This window comes from Phocoena sinus, chromosome 10, assembly GCF_008692025.1.
Source record: "Phocoena sinus isolate mPhoSin1 chromosome 10, mPhoSin1.pri, whole genome shotgun sequence".
Classification (NCBI taxonomy): domain Eukaryota; kingdom Metazoa; phylum Chordata; class Mammalia; order Artiodactyla; family Phocoenidae; genus Phocoena; species Phocoena sinus.
In genome coordinates, this window is record NC_045772.1 from 88,813,872 (window position 1) to 88,827,920 (window position 14,049).

The 14,049-nt window shown below is 32.6% G+C and overlaps 1 long non-coding RNA gene across 1 annotated transcript in view; it reads left to right on the forward strand.

The window, feature by feature from the left end:
* The window catches only part of LOC116761361, a 106,823-nt gene extending 96,050 nt beyond the window's left edge, over positions 1-10,773 (forward strand). Inside the window, exon 3 of the long non-coding RNA XR_004351950.1 lies at positions 10,686-10,773. This is a non-coding gene — a long non-coding RNA (uncharacterized LOC116761361). The remainder of the gene's footprint in view (positions 1-10,685) is intronic.
* Positions 10,774-14,049: the final 3,276 nt, after the last annotated feature.

Consider the following 14,049-nt stretch of genomic DNA (forward strand, 5'->3'; position numbering starts at 1 on the left):
ATCTACTTTTCAAGAAAATGCAAGGATTAAAGGAACTCAGTAGTTTCCAACACAATTTTCAACAGAAATTTCTATTAATAGACTGTGACAAAAACAGGAACAAATTAACTAAGACTGAGATAAATGTAGATTATTAAATGATGGATTGCAATAATCTTTTTTTCTGGATTCTTATTTTCTCAGCAACTGTCTCTAGCTCTACTATTTATCTTGAGTAACATACATTGATTGATCTCTAATAATTAAGAGCTGTATATTTTAAGGGTCTGTCTGCTCTTGCCTTAGTATATATTTCTCTTATACAAAAGAAGACGAATCAACCATATGGAATGAGGACAAACATATTATCACTTATCATTTTGGTCTTGTGACTTTGTAGATAATTTCTTTATTGCTATTATAAGATTGTATTTTCATGTTTTTCTCCCCCATAGATTTAAGATCCCCTAAAGTGCAGATAACATGCCTTTATGATTTTTGTAAATCCAGATGCTAACATAGGATCTAACATGTAGCAGATTTTCAATACATATTTGTTGAAGGAGAGATTGAAAGAATCATGAACCAATCAAGAGAAATTTTGCCCATATGAAGGTTAAAAGAGGTACAATATATTAAGAAAAATATTTCAGGTACAGAACTCATTTTTAATAACTCATGTTTATTAAGCACCCACTAAAATGCTAGACATTGTGGATACAAAGAAGTGATGAAACTCTTTCTGTAAGCTGCATATTAGGGAAAGGAATATTTGAGAGATTGTCAGGAAAATTCAACCTACACCATCACAAAAGGTGGAAAACTGAACACATTTCTTAGTATAACAAAAACATTTTATTTAATGCTTGTGAGAATGGAATGAGAAGAAAGAAAAGAAATACATTCTAACAAGATTTCACTAATGGAGTTCTATAGTGAGCAATTTGAGTTGTTAGTCTTTGGAAGCATTCCCAGTCATAAGAACTAAAGCACATAACATCTGTTTTGCATAGTATTCACCTTCTTTGTGAATATGGATTGAAAGTAAATAAACCATGATTCTCCTAATTTCTATTTGAAAAGTAAGGATCGTCTCTTTCAGAACTTTGACTGACTCCAAGTGTTGTCACTCCAAAGGTTCAATATGAATTAAGGGTCTGTGTAAGGATGCTTTGAAAAATAATGTCTGTTTATAGGGTCTATTTGAAATTAGCAGATGACACTAGAATGATTAGATGAAAATGCTAATTTTATGATGCTTGTATCCTGTTTAATGGTTGATTCTGACAATATTGTAATTAATTTTTTGCATCTATTTTGTTAGAGTTTCTAAAGCCAAGGGCATAATTTATACAATTAAATAAAACCTTGGTGTTTTCAATCAAAAAAGAAAAACACTCAAAATAATATGGGTCAGACTTTGTGAAAAAAGCAAGTTTCTCATAAGATAGCCACTTCACTCTGAATAGTTAGTATCTCAACTCTGAATTTCAATTAATGGTACCCTTCAAAAGGTTCAGGCTTTGATAATTAGTTTGGACCTGTGTCAAATTCACTTAAGTGAGAAATCAGCTTTCAAAAATAAGACATGTTTTAATTTAGAGGCAGGCTTTGAAATTTTTAAAAGTTTGTCCTTTATTTTGAAAATTTTCAAAAGGTCAGAAAAGTTGAATGAAGAGTAAAATTTAAACCTGTGTTATCATCACCAACATTGACCGATTACTAAAATCCTATCCATCTGCTCCATTTCCCCCTTTCTCTGTCCAAATGGATGCTGCAAACATCAAGACATTTCACTTCTACTTCAGCATGAATCATCCAAGACAAGGACATTTTCCTATCCAACCACAATAATATTACACTTAAGAAAATTAGCATTAATTCAGAATCATGATGCAGCATGCAAATTTTCCTCAGTTGTAGCAAAAATGTCTGTTAAGGGTTTGTTTTACCCCGCTGAGGATTCTGTCAAGATTGATGAATTATCATTGGTTATGTCCCTTCAAGTTCTCTCATCTGTAAAAATTCTAGGTTTCCTGCCATTCTTCATATCTGATTCATTGAAGATTCCAAGCCTTTTGTCCTGTCATATTAATAAGTATGTTTATGACTTGAATGTTAATATTAATAAGTATGTTTATGACTTAAAGCCTGAGGTCTTTACCAGAGTCTCTTGAACTTCAACTTCTGTTTTCCCAGAACTGTAAATCTTCAGAAAACTTCTGCTCAGCTCTTTAGCATTTCAGCTGCTGCTTTCTGGTATTTGTGTGTGTATGTGTGTGTGTCTGTCTGTTTTTTGAGACATGTCCTTCCCCTGAGCAGCTTTGACATCCAAACTTTTCTAAATAAAATTTCATGCAAATTTTTGGGTTTACTTTTCAGCAGTTTCCTCACCTTCATTTTCATCTCTCTGGAAATCCTAGATTTCATATCTCTGCTTCCTTAGCTCAGTGGAATTGGGGCTTTCTGTTCATCCTGTATTGTCCTTCACTGACAATTGGCAAATGCCCTCAAGTTAGAAACAAAGGTGAACATGGAGCTCATATCCACACATTTCCCTTCTCTCGAGGATTACAGGCCCTAGAGTTCTGACTGTGTTGACTGATCTACAAAGCATTCAAATAGGTGTTTTATTGTTTTTAGAGTTGTTTTGGCAGATGGGTTATTTTTACACAAGTTATTCTCTAACAGCCAGATTTAAAGTCTACTCATTCTTTTAATAATAGTCTAATTATGCAGACTCAGCTTCTGTTCCTTGCAACCTAAAATGTCATCCAATAAAAAATAAAATGAAATGAAAATGCCCATAAATGAGATAACTTCTTTATTGAACTTAGGAAAACAGAGAAATTTGTGGTTTAAAAAGTGTTTTGATTATTCTTCCTTTTCCTCTTTCCCCAAACCTGCCATTTTGTGCCATATTCTATGTTCTTACAGACTGAATTCTGTGGACTGCATCATCTGGGCTTCTTCCATTTTAACTTCTAGTTGGGCCTAGACACAAAGAGTCTCTGGCAGTAGAATGTAAGCTAATTAGGATAGACAAAGTGGGAATTTTTTTCTCTCCTCTTTCTAAGCCTCATGACAGTTCTGGCAATGCCTGCATTTCTCTATGACTGTGCTTATAGTTCCTACAGACCTTACCTTCTTTTACAACATCAGCACTTTCTGTTTCCTAAAACCATTCTCTTCCTTTGTTTGTTCAGGCCTCAAATTATGTTTCCCACTATTACTGCTCACTGAGTGTTTCATCATTCATAGTTTCCTTAGGCATGCCTCACTTATGAAAATAACTGATCAATTAAATACTTTCCAGTTAAAGACTTGAAATAAGCCATCAGTTTCTTAGAGAAGATTTCACTGAAACATTAGATTAGTAAGTATTGAAAAATACTCCCAGAAGGGGGAAAAAAATCAAAAATATAAATAGAAGGTTTAAAAGAGGGTAGACTGAGAAATTTGATGTTTGTTTTCATAAGTTTTTATAAAGCAGATTCTGTTAATACATACCCAAGTAAAAATGACTGAAATGCATTAAAAATAACAAATGTTGAGTTCTCATTCACAGAACATGTCCATGAAAGCACGATGCAACCATGTCATTGCTCTTAATGCATCTGCTTAGAATGTGGCACATGCCACACTCCCACTTAAATGTTGTTGGCCAAAGCAAGTCCCATGGGCAAGCCTGACTATGATGTGGTAGAGATAAATAACCCTTCCACAGAATATTGTGAATGTTGTGAATATTTAGTACACTAAACACAAGGTATTGAAGAAGAAGAAAATGAGAAAAAGAAATATATAAATGGACAACAACTTAGAATCTTCCACAATTGAAGGAAGTTATGAGTCCCCAAATCAAATGTATACTCTGTGTACTAAGCCAATTAAACTAAAGTAAAGCCATACTCAGCAAATCAGAGTGAAATTGTAAAATACTAAAGGTGAAATGAAAATTTTTAAATATGTCAAAGAGAAATGACATTTTCTGCAAAAGTATGACAACTTGATTAAAATATTTTGTCTCATTAACAACAATAAATACCAGAATACTTTACCAGGACATTGTCTAAATTCTAAGAAACTTAGACAACTTAGTATTTTATGATAGCTAAACTGTCATCCATTAGACAGAAAAATAAAGGCATTTGTGAGTCATAAAATAGTAGGCAAGTTTTCTCCTCTTAGACTGGCACAGAAAGAACTAGTAAAGATGTTAATTGAGCATGAAGAAAATGAATCCAAGTTGAAGGAGAGGGTAAACAGAAAAATATTAGCCAAAAAATACCTGATGTGCAGTATTTCTATCAGACAAATAAGATGATAAAGAAAATACAATTTAGTAATCAATGAATATACAAAGAACATATAGTACTATTGAATTTGCTTGCACCTAATAACTTGGCTTTGACATTTATAACACAAAACTAAAAAAATAATAGAGAAATTCTTAAGTCCAGAGTCATTGGAGAGATTTCAATATATTTCTAATAAAAATAAAGAAGTTATGAATAAAGTTTTAAGACAGACTCATCTAGTAGAAATATATTAATCCCTGAAGCCTAATATACATTTATTTTTAATGAAAAATACATTTATTTTTACATAAAAATATATTTACAAAAAAGAACATGCACATTTTCACCATTATGTCTCTAGAAATTTAAAAATAAATATTACAGAAACCTCATTTTTCGACGTAATGCAGTTAAGTGAGACATGCAAGAATAATGAGTATAGTAAAAAAAATCCCTACAGTTGACCCTTGAACTACATGGGTTTGAACTGCACTGGTCCATTTATATCCAGTTTTTTTTTCCAATAAATACATACTGTAGTACTACATGATCCATGGTTGGTTGAATCCACGGATGCAGAACCACAGGTACAGAGAGCCAACTATAAAGTTATATGCAGTTTTCAACTGTGTGGGGGGTTGGTATCCCTACCCCAACATTGTTCAAGGGTCAACTGCATATGTTGTAAAATTTTAAATTCCTTGAAAAAAAATACCATGCCTTTGAGGGAAAAAAAATCAATGGACATTACAAAATAAAACTGAATGGATGAATGTATTAAAGGCATGGCAATATTTTGGAACATTTCCTGCCATAATTTCAATTGTGTTTTAAATCAAGAAAAACTGCAGTTTCGTGACCTAAGAATCTAATGCAGGAAACATAAAAGGACAAGACTGTAGCCTAAAGAAAGCACAAGCATGAACGTGATAAAGATGACAGAAATTAATAATATATAAAATAGTGAAATACACATCATACATAAAATGATGACCAAAACCAAAGCTGATTTTTACAAAAGATATGATAGAGATCAAGTGTGTGTATATATATATATATATATATATATATATATATATATATATATATATATATAAAATGAAAAAGTTCATGTCAATAAATTTGAAAAATTCTATGCAATGAAATGTATCTTACTAAAATTAATAACCAAAATTATTTCAAGAAAATAGAGATTTTAAGTCCCCTAAGCACTAAAAATTTTAATTATTAATCAAGATAAACTACTTAACCCCAAAGGCAACAGAACCAGGCAACTTTACAGGTTAAATTTACAAAAGCTTCAAAGAACTGATAATGTCTTTTCTATACAAACCATTAAAAATATATATATTGCAAAGGTGGGAATGCAAAATGCAAACAGATGAAGCTAGTCACAGATTTTACACCTTCACAAAAATTAATTCAAAATGGATTGTAGACCTAAATGTAAAATGCAAAACCATAAAACTTCTAGAAGATGATGTAGAAAAAATCTAAGTGGCCTTGACTTTGGTGATGATTTTTTAGATAAAACACCAGAAGCACTAGCCACAGAAGAAAAAATTGACAAGTTAAAAAAATTAAAATTAAAAACTTCTGCTCTCTGAAGGACACTGCTAAGAGAATGAAAAAACAAGACACAGACTGGTAGAAAATATTTGCAAACACATAGCTGTTAATGTATTGGTATTCAAAATATACAAAGTACTGTTAAAACTCCACAATAATAAAACAAACAACCCAATTAAAAAATGGTCAAGAATCTGAAAAGACACATCTTCAAAGATACACAGATGGCTTGTAAGCATATGAAAATATGTTTATATGTCATTAAAGAATTGCAAGTTAAAACAACATCGAGATACCACAATACTACACACTTATTAGAATAGCCAAAATTCAAAAAACAAACAGACAAACAAAAAAACCCCACCAAACCTGAAAAATACCCACTGTTGGCAAGAATGCAGAGCCATAGGAATTCTCATCCATTGCCAGTAGTAATGTAAAATGGTACAGCCACATTGGAAGACAGTTTGGCCGTTACTTACAAAGCTAAACGTAGTCTTGCTGTATGATCCAGCAATCATTCTGCTTAGGTTATTTACTCAGTTGAGTTGAAAACGGTCGACACAAAAACCTGCACAACAATCTTTACAGTAGTTTTATTCATAATTGCCCCAAACTTAAAGCAACCAAAATATCCTTCAGTAAGTGACTAAACATACTGTGTCTATTTATACAATGGAATGTTATTCAGTGATTTTAAAAATTAACTATAAAGCCACACAAAATAAATAGATGAACCTTAAATGTCTATTGCTAAGTGATAGAAGCCAGTATGTAAAAGCTACTGTATGATTCCCGCTGCATGACATTCTGAAAAAGGGGAAACTCTAGGGACAGTAAAAAAACAATGGCTTCGAGGGGCTCAGGGCTATGAGGAGGGTTGTAATAGGTGAAGCACAGGGGGTTTTTAGAACAATGGAACTATTCTGTATGATACTGTTTGGTGGATACATGACATTATGCATTTGTCAAAATGCATAGAACTTTATAACACAAAAGGTGAACCTTAATGCTAACTATGGAATTTAGTTAACAATAATGTATTAATATTGGGTTAATTAAACATAAAAATATACCATATTAATGAAGACATTAATAATAGGTGAAACTGTATGAAAACATTATTAATAGGTGAAACTGAGGGCAATATATGGGAACTCTCTGTACTGTACTATCTAGTAACTTTTCTGTAAATTCAAAACCATGCTAACAAATGCGTCTGCTAAGTGAAAAAACAAATCCAATATGCATTTGTATGAAAAGCGTAGAATAGGGCAGAAAAGGGTGGAGAGTGGTAGTGGAAGGGTAAATGAAATATATCCAGCATTTGAGGAATGGTTTGATATTTAGATATCAAGATATACTCTAAAGCTATATCAAATCAGGTTGGCTGGTGTTGGCACAGGGAAATGTTTGCTAGAACAATTTAATTAGTGAAACCTCAGAAACAGACCCATGGACAAATGGAACTTTAATCCCATGAACTAAGAAGCACTGCCAATCAGTGCAGAAAGGATGGATTCTTCAATGGTGCAGGAAATGTTTTTCTATGTGGAAAAGAATGTTAAAATCCTACCTCATAGCAAACATACAAAAAACAATTCCTGATGGGTAAAAGAGCTAAATGATAGAAACAAAGTTTTAAAAATTTTAGAAGAAAATAAATGACCTTCTGGTAGTTAAGCATTTCTTAAACTAGACTCAAAGTCATAAAACCTAAAATAAAATTTGTGATAATTTGACTATATCAACAAATGTTTTTATAAAATATATAATAAAAATTAACAGGAAAACCACAGATTGGGAGAAAATAATCACAACAATTATATTTGACAGAGGACTAGTAATCAGTGTTTCTAAATTATTAAGGAAAAATTAACAATAGAAAATTGAGCAAAATATGTAATAGAAGATTCTAGTTCCATATAAATAAATCATATAAATACATGTTTAATTATATCATTTGTAATAGTTGGGAAAGTGCAAAATCAAACAATAATAAGATACTATTTTACACTTATTAGAATGGAAAACTGAAAATATTTGCTAACATCAAGCTTTTGTATTTTTGTGGAGAAACAAACATTTCTAAACAATGACAATGGGAGTGTAATCAGCACAACTTGGTAAGTAATTTGGTAATATCTGGTCAATTTGAAAAATGCACATATTGTTTACTCAGAAATTCTACTCTCAGCTCAAAAACCACTACCTATTTTTTCAATGTTATATTCTTATTAATATGTATTGTTTTGTGTGCCTAGTAGAACTCTAAAAATTCTTTTGGTTGTAAAATTTACATTATAGTTTGACTTTGTGTCAAAACACCTTTCCCAGGCAGAGAAAGCATCGGTCATTGGAATAAAATATATAGTATTTCAAACATCTCCTCATGTCTATTCAGAAATGTAACTATTCAATAACATTATTACAGTTCTTCAATATAGTTTAAAATAGAAATTGTCCATTTTAATTTACTAATAAAGATCAAAATCACTGAACTCTTTATTTACATGGTTTGTTTTTCTTCCCAAAGGAGAAAACAGTTTTGAAAGGCAAGTAATATTTGATTCTCCTTCTTGAGAATTCTAGGTCATAGACAAAAATCCCACTGGCATTTCCATCATCCACAAGCTCACTCCTTTCTGCATTCTTTTGTATGGGCTCTGACTCTAAAATGACATTTCTTAGCCTTTTATTCTTGATCTTGAACAAAAATCCTGGTGTTCCTGTCAGAATTGCAAGGGAAAGTATAAAGAAATTATGCATTATGGTGCCAGAAAATGAGAGGCAAATGAGTAATTTGAAATGGTAGATTTGAGAGAGACTGAATGGAATTTGCTATTCTTAAGAAAGTTTACTAAGGCATTTAGGAGAAAAAGATCTAAATCAATATATTTCTCTAACAGCTGAACAGTAAATACAACTTATCGATTGTTATATTTATCTAGTGATATACAATGCTTTTTACTTCACCTTCAGGCATTGTAGATGTTACTAAAAGCAGATTATTTGATTGTTATAGTGTTTATCAAAATATACTTATTTTTTCAATATAAAATATCGTGAGAATACTACATTATTCAGGCAGTACAAAAATAAGAAATTCATTCTGACAGCTTCATGAATTTTATGAGTTTTAAGGAAACATTTATAAAGAAGTCTAATCCAAAATTAATATCCAAATGTAAAATAATGATGTTATATTTCATTGTGAATTTACTATATGTCAAACACTCTGATAAGTAGTTCACCTGCAATAAAAAATAAAAATCTATTTAACCCTCAAACAACCCTATGAGTCCTTAGGGACTACTATTATTCCAATTATATGAATGCAGTACTGGATTTAGATAATATAAGATCACATAGATAGTATCAATAAAACTAGTAAGTGGCCTGACTACTGTAGCAATTATCCTTACTATCTATCTATCTATCTATCTATCTATCTATCTATCTATCTGTCATGTACTGATTTTCTGTCAGTTTGATCTGTCCATTACTGACAAAGATATTTTGAAGACTCCAACTATAATAGTGTAGTTATCTATTTCTCCTTTCAGTTATGTTGGTTTTTGCTTCACATACTCTTTGATGCTCTGTTGTTAGGTGCATACACATTTAAGATTAACATGTCTTCTTTTAAAATTGACCCCTTTGTCATTATATAATGTTCCTTTTTATCCTGAAGTCTGCTTTGTCTGAAATTAATATTGCTACTCCAGCTTTCTTTTGGTTAGTGCTAGTACTGTATATCTTCTCTCTTTCCGTTTATTTTCAATTTGAGTCTTTTATTTTACGTGGATTTCTTGTAGACAATGTATAGTTTGGCTCTTAAATCTATTCTGATATTCTCTGCCTTTTAATTGGTGCATTTAGATCATTCAAATTTAAACTGATCATCTGTATAGTTAGATTAACATCCAGCATTTTTGTAACTATTTTCTGTATGCTGCATTTGTTCTTTGTTTCTTCTGTGCCTTCTCATATTCTATCTTTTCTGGTTTTTTTTTTTTTTTTGCGTTACGCGGGCCTCTCACTGTTGTGGCCTCTCCCATTGTGGAGCACAGGCTCCGGATGCGCAGGCTCAGCGGCCATGGCTCACGGGCCCAGCCGCTCCGCGGCACGTGGGATCTTCCCAGACCAGGGCACGAACCCGCGTCCCCTGCATCGGCAGGCGGACTCTCAACCACTGCGCCACCAGGGAAGCCCTCTTTTCTGGTTTTAATTGAGCAATTTATATGGTCTTACTATATCTCCTCTCTTAGTGTATCAATTTACTTAAAAATATCTAATCGTTGCCCTAGAGTTTACACTAAATATTTTAAGCTAGTCTAGTCCACCTTCAAATAACATTGTACTGCCATCCATGTGATGCAGGTACCTTATATCAGAGTATTCCCATCCCATTTCTTGTGATATTGCTGTCACACACTTGTTTTTTCATATGCTATAATCACACAATACATTATTATTATTATAAAAAGTTATCATTTAAATTAAGAATAAGAAAAGCAAAAGGTTTTATCTTTACTTATTCCTTCTCTGACACTCTTCCTTTTTTTAATGAGAATCCTGTTATCATTTCTTTCTTCCTAAAAAACTTTTTTTAACATTTCTTGAAAGGCACATCCGTGGGCAATGAATACGTCAGTTTTTGTTTGTCTAAGAAAGTCTTTCTCTTTCATTCCTTTTGAAGGATAATTTTACTGGATATATAATTCTAGGTTGGTGACTTTTGCTTTTTCCTTTTCAATATTTTATGTTACTCTCTTTACTATATGGTTTCAGATAGAAATCCACTGAAGTTCTTATCCAATTGTGTCTCTACAGGTAAGATGTTTTCGCCTTCCTCACTACTGATTTCCTTCAAGAATTTTTCTTTTTCATTGGTTTTCTTCAGTTTGAATCTGATGACATGATATGGGTAAGTTTTTTTGTGTTTATTCTGTTTGTCATTCTCTAAGTTTCCTGGATTTGTGGTTTGGTGTTTGCCATTAATTTTAGAAAATTTTTAACCATTACTATTTCAAGTCTTTTTCTGCTGTAACTTTTGTTATTGTCCCACACTTCTGTTCCCTCTATGTTCTGTTCTTTTCCCTTTTTGCATTCTACAATTTTCAGATGAAATCTGTGTTTTCATGGGTCTGTGTATCTGGGATGTGACATTTGAAGTATTCTTCCAGTGGGATAACTTTCTTTCCCTTGTCCCTACTTCATTATCTGGTTGTAATATTTTCAGTCTACTGAAAAATCCTAACTTCTGTTGAATTCCTTTCATCTGTAGGTGAGACAGCAAAGCTAGAGGGTGCTCCTCCCCATTCTAGAAGGTTCTGGTAAAGGTCTTTTTCCTGGAAAGTAATCCTTTGTTATGGAGGAGGTTCTGAACATATTTCACAACGGTTGTTTATTTTCTCCCAGCCAGAACCATCAGGAAATCTTTCTCAGATCTTCATAGTGACAAACAAAAGTTTGTAGGCCCCCCTAAGATTGTGGCTCAGAGCAGTTTCTCAGTCTCACATTAGTCTTGACTCAGTCTCCAGTAAATTGTAAAACTTACCATGAAAGTGTTCCTATCAACTTATGATTTCAGCAGCTCCTGCTCAAGATATGTAGATCTTGACTAGACTCTCTACATTCATCTGTCCCTCCAGATTTCAGTGTGGCAGTTTGCCTTGCAACCTCAGTTTTCTGATGGATCTAAGAGAAGTTTTTTTTTCAGTTTGTCAAGCTTTTTCTTGTAAGGATGACATGGCAACTTCCATCCTCTTTAAATGTAGGAGCTGATGCCAGAATCGAAGTCCAAGCATGTATTTATACACATACATACACACACACACACATTTTATAGATGAGTTGCTGAATCTTCGAGACTCTTATAAGGAGACATTAATTCAAGGCCTTGCACCAAAGTCATATAGCTATAGAATGGCAGTGCCAGGCCTAAAAATTCAAGTCTTCTTACTCAAATTCAAGATACTTCCTGCTATAACACAATTCATTGCTTCTTTTCTCTTTAACCATAAGTTGGATCATGTGGCATAAAATCGACAGCTTCTATTCTTTGTGCTTCCAGACTTTGTGGAGATATATATGTTTCAAGCCTAATTTTCAACTCACAAAAATGAATGTATTCAAGGTTGCATCAAGATACTTTCACAGTTTCTTATAAATAGGTTCTAATTTTTCTATATTAGTCCACCTCAGCCATATAAGAGAATCACTTGAATATTCATAGACATTCAGAGTAATTAATTTTTTCAAATGGCTGTGCTCCGAAGCTCATCTTTATCAATTGGTGTTTGTCACTGCAGAGGTGGATCAAAGCACTCAGATGGAAAGAAATTTTAAAATTTCATTCCAATATGTAACTCATTCTTTCTATAAAGAAAGTGAAGCTCATGAATACATTGCAGTTCTGAACAAAAGGACAATACCAAAATAGATGATTTAATATTGTATCAAATAATCTGGAGATAAAATTACCATATGCTGTCATCTTTGCTTTCATATGCAAAGATACTGAAAACCTTTTGCATCTCACTATGATTTCTATAGCAGTAGAACATATCTTTTCCGTTCCCTGGGAGTGAGTACTTCAGTTATGTGGACTGCAGTACACAGAATTCTTAGAGTTGAATGTTAATGAAAGATATGATCATGACAATTACAAGAGTAATCTTAAAACATTAGCCTTTTACTTTAACTCAATGTTATAAAAATCTCAATGAGAAATAAATGATCAGATTACATTTTAGAGAAATAGCAAGAAGAATATCCATAATTTATTTTAATATTCTTTTGTCAAAAGTAAAAGTTCCTGTTTACCTTAATATGACAGTCTTACTAAACAAAACCTCCACCAAGGCAAAGAAAGGGAGATTTTTTTCATGGACTTTGAGGCAAGGACTGTTCCAAACACTCTACATACGGCTACTTCTCTTCATTAGATATCTAATGTTTCCCCCTGGCACTGCTTGATTCATTCTTTATTATGTTACCCTATTTAGTTTTCTACATGGCATCTGATACTATGTGAAGGGCTTTTTTACTTGTTTAGTGACAAAGTTTCGTAGTAAGAATTGTTTTACTGAAATCCTGTCTGCTATTTTGAGTAGATTAAGGCTTCATGTTGGAGGGTAATTAAAGGCAATGCTAAAAAGTAGTTTAGAGGCAGAATGAAATGAGCTTTAAATACCAAGGTAAAAAGTATATTCATCCTATGGATAATGACAATTTATTAAAAGTTTTGGAGTAGATGAGTAATATAATTAAAGAAGCGTTTTATGGAGATTAGTTTGGACATGCAATTTGTATGGAATGAAAAAGATACAGCAGATACATTAGAAGAATATTTTAATTGTCCATTGTATACATGTGTAGTTTATATGGGAATGAAAAAAGAAAGGAACATAACTGGCAGACAGTGTTAAATATTGACCTGCCTGAAGGATTGGGTTGGGGAAAGAGGGAAAGCATAAACCTTAAATCACTTTTTAGCCGTGGAATTTTAGAATTTATATTATCAAAGCATACTTGTACCCCCATGTAAGTCATCCTATTATTGAAAATATAAATAACTGATCTTCTGAAGCTTGATATTTGGGTGAATCTAAATTAGTTTTAGATATGTAAATAGAAATAAATAACTTTATACTGAGAACTAAATTAGATGTACTATTATTAATTATTGCTATTTCCATGACACCAATTACATTCACTGTTTTATTTGATATAAAATCCATGAAACAGACTGAAATCCTCTATTAAATAGGAGCAAAAGTAAGTGGGAGATTGTAAAAGCTAAACTATATATTCTCATAGCTGTCTTGGATTTTCATAAGGTAATTACCTTGCTATCATCAAAACAAACTCAAGGGCTTCCCTGGTGGCGCAGTGGTTGAGAGTCCGCCTGCCGATGCAGGGGACACGGGTTCGTGCCCCTGTCTGGGAAGATCCCATATGCCACGGAGCGGCTGGGCCCGTGAGCCATGGCGCCGCTGAGCCTGCGCTGAGCCTGGAGCCTGTGCTCCACAACAGGAGAGGCCCATGTACCGCAAAAAAAAAAAAAAAAAAAACAATAAAATTTTTTAAAAGAAATGTGTAAGAAGAAATTTTGATACATGTTCTTTCAGTATAAGAAATATATTACTATCAAATTCTACATTAAATTTTTATATAAAAATAACAACTGTAG